Source organism: Chiloscyllium plagiosum, chromosome 26, assembly GCF_004010195.1.
Source record: "Chiloscyllium plagiosum isolate BGI_BamShark_2017 chromosome 26, ASM401019v2, whole genome shotgun sequence".
NCBI lineage: Eukaryota > Metazoa > Chordata > Chondrichthyes > Orectolobiformes > Hemiscylliidae > Chiloscyllium > Chiloscyllium plagiosum.
The window spans coordinates 41,317,990-41,325,845 of NC_057735.1; the positions used below are offsets into that span (position 1 = coordinate 41,317,990).

The 7,856-nt window shown below is 39.9% G+C and overlaps 1 long non-coding RNA gene across 1 annotated transcript; it reads right to left on the bottom strand.

The window, feature by feature from the left end:
• Positions 1 to 4,570: 4,570 nt before the first annotated feature.
• Positions 4,571 to 7,191, bottom strand: LOC122562991. The gene is made up of 2 exons (XR_006315460.1): positions 7,106 to 7,191; positions 4,571 to 5,007 (listed from the first exon to the last, which is right to left on the bottom strand). It is a non-coding gene; the product is annotated as an uncharacterized LOC122562991 (long non-coding RNA).
• Positions 7,192 to 7,856: the final 665 nt, after the last annotated feature.

A 7,856-nucleotide genomic window follows, 5' to 3' on the forward strand; every position in this document is an offset into this window, starting at 1 on the left:
AAGAAAGGCGCTGTGGGAAAAGATGTGGTAAAAGAACTAAGCCATTGGCATTATTGAAGGTAGTAAAGGAAACCTGAAGAAGAGCCAAGGAATTGCAGAAGAGTGCACAGCCTGGGCAGGGACTGGGTATGCAGTTAGTACCTGATTTCGACAAAGAATTTGCCTTTGTGGGTAAAGTTTACTCAGAAAGAACAGGGGGAGAAGGACAAGAAGTTATAATTTTGAGAAATACAGGATCTAACCAGTTGCTGATAGTGAGTGATGAGTAAATATGCACTTTCTCTGATCTGTTACCTAAGAGTGTGATAATTTGTGGATAGATGAACAGAAATTTAATGCTCCCCTATGTAAGATCAGGTTGGAGTGCCAACTCAAAACTGGGGAAGTAACAGTGGGAGTGATTGACAGAGTGTGAGTTCCAGGAATTCAGTTTATTTTTGGGAATGATTTGGCAGGAACCAAGGTGGGAGTAACACCCCTTGCTGTGGAGAAGCCCAAGAAACTGAGGAGTTAAAACAGAAATATCCTGGTATTTTCCCAGACTGTGTGGTAACCAGATCCCACTATCATAAGTCACAGCACAAAGCAAAAAGTAGAGAGAAAGATGAAGATGTTGAGGTTAAGTTAGCGGACACCCTGTTGGACGTAATTTTGCAGGTAAAACTGAACAGGCAGAGGGTCAGACAGAAGTGTTTAGTCCTGAAAAGCTATTCTGGAGGGTTATTATCTGAAAGATAGAATCCTAAGATGGAAATGGAGACCACGGCAGGTTAGTGCAGAAAGGGGCTGAAGTGCACCAGATCGTGTTGCCGGTGGCATACAGATAGGAGGTATTGTGGGTAGCACATGAACTACCTGTAAAAGGTCACCTAGGGGTATGAATGACTCAGATTAAGGTACAAAAACATTTTTATTGGCCTGGGATGCACAGGGAATGTGGTTACCTTTTGCTGTATGTGTCATACCTGCCAAATGGTCTGTAAGTCACAGGCGGTAATAAAACCAGCCCCTTTGTTGCCAATTCTCACATTTGAAGGACCTTTCACATGGATTATAATTGATTGTGCAGGTCCCCTCCCGAGAACTGAAAGTGGGAATCAGTATTTGTTAACCATAATGGATGTACCTACCAGATTCCCGGAGGCAATTCCATTATGGAGTATCAATGCAAAAAGGTGGTAGAGGAGTTAGTAACTTTCTTCACACTGCATGGAATACCCAGGGAGATTTAGTCAGGCCAAGGGTCAAACTTTATTGCTAGGCTGCCTAAGGAGGTTATGGATAGCTTAGGTTTACAGCTCTTTAAATCCAGGGCATATCATCCTGTATCCCAGGGAGCTTTAGAAAAGTGGCATCAGACTTTGAAGACCATGTTGAGACCATACTGTCAGGATTACCTGAATGACTGGGATAAAGATCTCCCATTTGTACTGTTTGCCGTGAGAAGTGTCCCAAACTAACCTACTCAGTTCACTCCTTTCGAGTTAATAGTCAGGCATGAAGTGAGAGGCCGTTTGAAATTAATTAAAGAAAAATGGATATGACCAAAGTCAGAGATCTCACACTTAGATTATGTATTGGATGTAAGGGAGAGATTAAATCAAGTAGGTGAGTTAGCTACACAGCACCTAAAGAGGGCACAGTATAGAATGAAGCAGGTGGCAGATAAGCTCTGAGATCCGGGCGTTATCCCGAGGGGATGACATGTTAGTACTGTTACCAGTGATAGGAGATCCCTTCAAAGCCAGGTTTAGCGGTCCCTATCAAATTGAGAAAAAGTTGAACTATCTAGTAAAGATGCTAGATCGACAAAAAAGGTATCGAATATGTCATGTGAACATGTGGAAACCGTATTATACTAGAGAGAAGGAAAGGAGAAACAGATGTTAGTTACTGCCCTGCAGAGTGAGGAATCAAATCCTGATGGTGTGGATTTTGATATGCCTCAACATGGATTAAAAAATGAAGAAGTCCTTAAGGAGTGGGATAGGTTAGTAAATGATCTGTTTAATGGGAATACTGCTCTGCTTAAACAACACCACTATCAGCTTAATCCTTTTCAAAGCCAGACAGGTCCAGATGGAGATGGAAGTCATGCTCGATGAAGACATTATTGAGCCAAGCCAGAGTGCGTGGAGTTCGCAGATCGTCTTAGTTCCCAAACCGGACGGGACTCAATGATTCTGCTTGGATTATGGGAAGGTCAATGCTGTTACAAAATCAGACTCATATCTAATTCCAAGATTGGAGGGCTGTATCAAGAAAGTCGGTCAAGCCAGTTACATCACCAAATTGGACTTAATGCGTGGTCACTGACAGGTATCTTTATTAGAGATGGCAAAAGAAATTTCTGTATTGAGCTATATCAGTTTAAAGTGATGCCCTTTGGAATGAAGAATGCACCTGCCACATTCTAAAGACTCATGAATACAGTTGTAGCTGGGTTAATAAACTGTGCAGTCTATTTGGACAATGTATAATCTTTAGTCAGTCCTAGAAAGATCACATGGTAAAGTTGGCAGAGCTCTTTGAGCGACTACAACAAGCAAAACTGGTGATAAAACTGAACTTAAATAAAACTGAATTCACGAAAGCAGAGGTGATGTATTTGGAGCATAACATCAGTCATGGAAGGTTGACCCTCATGGAACACAAAGACAAAGGCTATCAAGGAATTTCCATGATCAACCTCGAAGAAAGAAGTGCTTCGATTCTTCGAACTCAGCTGATTCTATCGGAAGTTTGTTCCAAACATTAGCACTGTAGTGGCACCATTAGCCAATTTGCTGAAGAAGTACACAAAGTTTCGGTGGACAGAACAATGCCAGGAGGCATTCAACCATTTGAAATCAATATTAATCATCAAACTTTTCAAAACCTTTTAAAGTTGCCATCAATGCTAGTGACATAGGAGTTGGAGGTGTACTCCTACAGGAAGATGAGGATGGGATTGAATTGTCAGTTGCTTACTTTATGAAGAAGATGACCATTTACCAGAAGAAATACTCCATGATTGAAAAAGAGCCATTGAGTTTGGTAATGGCCTTACAACAATTTAATGTGTATGTCAAAAACAATGTGCCGGAGACAGTGGTGTACACGGATCAGAACCCACATACATTCTTAGAACGCTTTAAAGACAAGAATATGAGACTATTTTGTTGGAGTGTTCTGTTACAGACTTTTAATTTAAAAATCGTACATGTTCCAGATCATAAGAATGTAATCGCAGATGCATTATCGCAGATTTAATTGATAAAGTTTAGATGACATTTGCATTTATTTAATATTTACATAAACTGGCATATGGGAAGAAGTTAAGGTGAACTTAGAATAACGTTATGTGTATGTTAAGGTAATGTGTTTAAAGACTAGAAAAAAAATGAAGCCATCTTTTCATTATGATGGTTCGTTTTTTCTTAAGGGATGAGGTGTGATGAAAGTGTAAGGGGCACTGTACCTTTTAGCGAGTTCAAAGCTAGCTGCACTACTTGACAGCGCCAAGTGTTCTAAACAGGATACAATGTAACATTTTGGTCCAGCAGCTAGAGTAGCTGTGCTGCCTGGAGACAAAAATAAATTCAAATTTGGCCATTCAGTTTAAATTATACTCCAAAAATACCAAACTCGAATCACTTTTGAATTTAATATATTGACAATCTTAAAAGTCAGTGGCACAATCGGATGCTTTAGGATATAAAAAAAGGGAAAGATTGGACAGTTGGAGAGAGAACTGCCAAGCCACCAACACATGCAGATTGCTCGAAACACAACTTTTAACGGTACTTTTATCTTTCAGTGACCTGTGAAACAGAAATCCTAAGAAGAAGAAAATCTACAGAGGAAAATGCCAAGAGAAGGTTTGACAGCTACCTGGCTTTGAAAGTTGGTTTTTGGTAAATCTTAATTGGGGGTTTTATTGGATGAGTATTATAAAAGGGAAAGTAAAGACAGGAGTTGGAAATAGTTGTTAGTTAATTAGTCTCTGTTATACTTTAAGAAATAAAGTTGTTAGTTTTTACTTTAAATAGTTCTTGATCCCTCAAACTTTTCACAGATTACTGCACAGAGATAAATCTTCTCTGTGTTGCTGGTTTAAATTTGGCAGGGGATTTTACCACGTGTCATAACAATTGCAATATATCATTGGGTATCAGATGTTGCTCCAGTTGGGAGCATGCTTGCCTGTGTGCAAGAAAGTTGTGAGTTTGAGTTCCATTCAAAACCTAGGTTGACATTAAACTAGACTGGAGATTCTGGCTTTCAGGTGAACTGTTCAGCTAGTTCAATACATGTCAATGGTTGTTCCTTTAAATCTGTGGTTGACCATTCCACAGAAATATTACACTATTGTCTTTCAGGTTCTGGTGTACTTGAGTCTTTGAAAGCATCAGGAGCAAATACAATTGTATAGGAAGGTATATTGAAATCTTGGACTAAATCAAACTAAAACAGGAGAGAGTTTTGCACGGGATGATGAAGTAGCACTGAAACTTGCAGAAAACACATGCACACACACATTTTTAACTGATCATTTTTTATTGAGAGTCTGAATTAGTGAGACAATACATTGATTGTTAGAATGTTTTTAATGGTTCCACACAAAAAGTAACAATGGTGGTTATTTGTGGCTTCTTTTCTAATTTTTGATGGTTACACTTACAGAAGCAATATCCTCTAACACAGCATTGACGGCAACATGCAGATGCTGTACTGTTTTGTTTGAGTTCTTGGACTCCGTGCTTAACCATGCCTTCTGCTGAAGTATGTGTTGGTACAGATTCTTACTCAGTGTTATTTTGTCATCATGAACACTCAAAAAACACACTGGAGCTTCTGTACCATTGGGTGGTTTGGAGAAGAGTAGCAGCAGTTTGCTTTTCACCACATTGGTAGTTGAGGATCCCTGCACAACCATCTGAGGTTTCCTTGAAGGAAAGTTTTTTTTCTTCACCTCCTTCAACATCCTGCAGCATTGACATTAATTCACCTGCCAAAGTAAAAATTCTGCAAACAAGAAAAGACATTTATTGACTCAGCTTAAATTGTTTCAATGAGAGAACTCAGCAATGAAATACAAGGAATTCCATTGAATAATGTTGCTGTTCTTGTGACAGGCCAGAGAGGAACGTGAGACAAGATGCATTTTGAGTTGGGTGCATGGACTGTGGTAATGAAGTCTATCCTGCTTTTGTCCTCATCTGTATTGGGTAGTTGAGATGCCTGAAGTACAGGCCATCAAATTGGAAAAGGTCTGGCTCTTAGTTCCAGAGTCCATCTCAAAGATATTGATTCTGTTACAAAAATTGACCAGTTAGACAAAAGCTGGAAATGCTTATCTTTCTCAGGGCACCTCACTACTGTTGTGTGTGACTTCTTTTCTAAATCTCTAGTAACGGGCTGAGCACCAAACAAATTCAGTCACACATCCCCAATCCCAAGAATTGACATTGGCCAGGTTCACATTCATGGAGTAACAAAAATTTGGTGAAAGTCTTGGCTCTTTCCACCCAAAAGTGCTCCCAAACACCAGGAAATATTTGAGCTTATGTGATATTATTTTGTCATCTCCAATTTTAATTGATGTGATTGATTTTTACACAGGTGGAATCAGAACTGATCCTGTGTCTGTTTAACTTCTGGACAGATCAGCTCCTCCTTCAACTAGCAATACTGAAATCCATTGGCACACACACAAACCACTGCTCTGGTTAGGTTAATGAAGTGAGTCCAAGCAGGGAATCAAAGTTAGGAATTACATGTCCGAAGGACTCTGTACCAAATTGATCTGGTCATTTCTTCTGTATGTGTGCTTCTCACAATAAGAATGGAGCAAGATAGATCCTACATACTGTGGGTTAGTCAGCTTGATGTTACTTGTATCAGTTTTGATATAAATGTGGGCAATCCTGTCAGCAACATTTTGGCTGTAAAAGAAAACACGTCAACTCTCAGATACACAAGTCAACTCTAATTCCTGAAGAAGGGCTCATGTCTGAAACGTCGATTCTCCTGCTCCTTGGATGCTACCTGACCTGCTGCACTTTTCCAGCAACACATTTTCAGCTCTGATCTCCAGCAACTGCAGACCTCACTTTCTCCTCAACTCTCAGATACGAAAGCAAATCAAATTAGGAAGGATAGCTTCCTGTCGGTAGAGTTGCTAACCCTTTGTATGTAGTGAATTTTGACCAGCACGGGCACCAACTTTAGGACAATGCAGATAGGCATTTGAAGGCTGCAGTCGTGGGATGGAATCTCCAAGTACATGTTCAATGATTAATGGCAACCCTACCTGATGGACACATGTATGAAAACACTGACCATTGTAAAAGTGAGCCATGGTTTGATACATGTTAGTGTTGAGAGAGCTGACCTCATTTAGGACATAGTAGTGTGCAACAATTGTCCTTGCTATACCTGTGCTAGAACAGGATATAAACATCCTGGGTATTTTGACCTGTTGATAAACTAATAATTGCTTCTGATAATTGGACTCTGCCAACTAATTAGCACTGCCCTGTCAAACAGTATAAATATTGTTTTTTTCTGCATTATTAATGGTCTTGTGAGCTGTCCTGACGATTTCAAGATGAACTGCTTTGACATACTGCAGCAGTATTCAAGCTCTGCACAGCCAAATGTCTATTTCATGTTTCTCCTTGAGTTAAGCTCAAGCACAGAGGAGGAATTGAATTCTGGCCTATCTAGTCAGTCCAAATTAACTAGTCCCTGATTAGGTCTCTGCTGTAAAACGCATTGTTGCACCATTAACAGATTGAAAATAAATTTTCCTTAACATAGATGTTTCATTTTCTGCTGAATATCAGATCTTAAATTGTAGAATGGATGATAGTAACTGGATAAAGAGACCTCACATCTTACCTCTGTGTAAATTCACAAAAACAACTTGTCATTTGACTTAAGAATAGCCAGTAAGCAATTTATTTTTGCTGTCCACATGATCATTAATTTGAAAGATTAAACCTGGACAAGGGGACAGTGAAAATACAGCAGATGAAGAAGCTTGCCTGAAACTTTGTCACTGTTGGTTATTTGCAAAAAATGTTACTACAATCAAGCTAAAGGTATAGAACATACTTACACTGTGAATGCCTGAACACACACTGTGTTGTAGTTCCCTGTTATGGTAATATGCTTATCTCCATTGTGTGAAGAGGATGATGTGGTACCACCCATTCTGTGAATGAGAATGGAAAGTAATCTTCAAGAACAAACACAGTTTTAAAAGACACAAGAACTAGACATTAGAAAATCCAATAATCACAGTGAAGGTTTATTTCATATTCTACTTGTATTTAAGAAAACTTTGGCCTGAGTTTGGATGGTAAGGCTGGCATTGGAGGGAGTGTGGAATGTCAGACGTGGAAATTCATGAGAATAAGACTTCAGGAACCCAGTGGATAAGTTTCTAAAAGCACTGACCAGTGTGAATCTGAGCTGTACACAGCAGGAAACGGATGCAGTGCAAGTGAAAGAGATGGTAAAGATGCCCCACAAAAAAATGGATGGCACGGTGGCTCAGTGGTTAGCACTGCAGCTTCACTGCGCCAGGGACCTGGGTTTGATTCCAGCCTCGGGTGACTGTCTGTATGGAGTTTGCACATTCTCCCCATGTTTGCGTGGATTTCCTCCCACAATCTAAAGATCTGCAGGTCAGGTGGACTGGTCGTGGTAAATTGCCCATAGTGTTAGGTGCATTAGTCAGGGAGAAATGGGTCTGGGTGGTTACTCTTTGGAGGGTTGGTATGGACTTGTTGGGCTGAATGGCCTGTTTCCACATTGTTGGGAATCTAATCTATGGAAATAGTGAAAGCATTTTGGAATTTTTCATG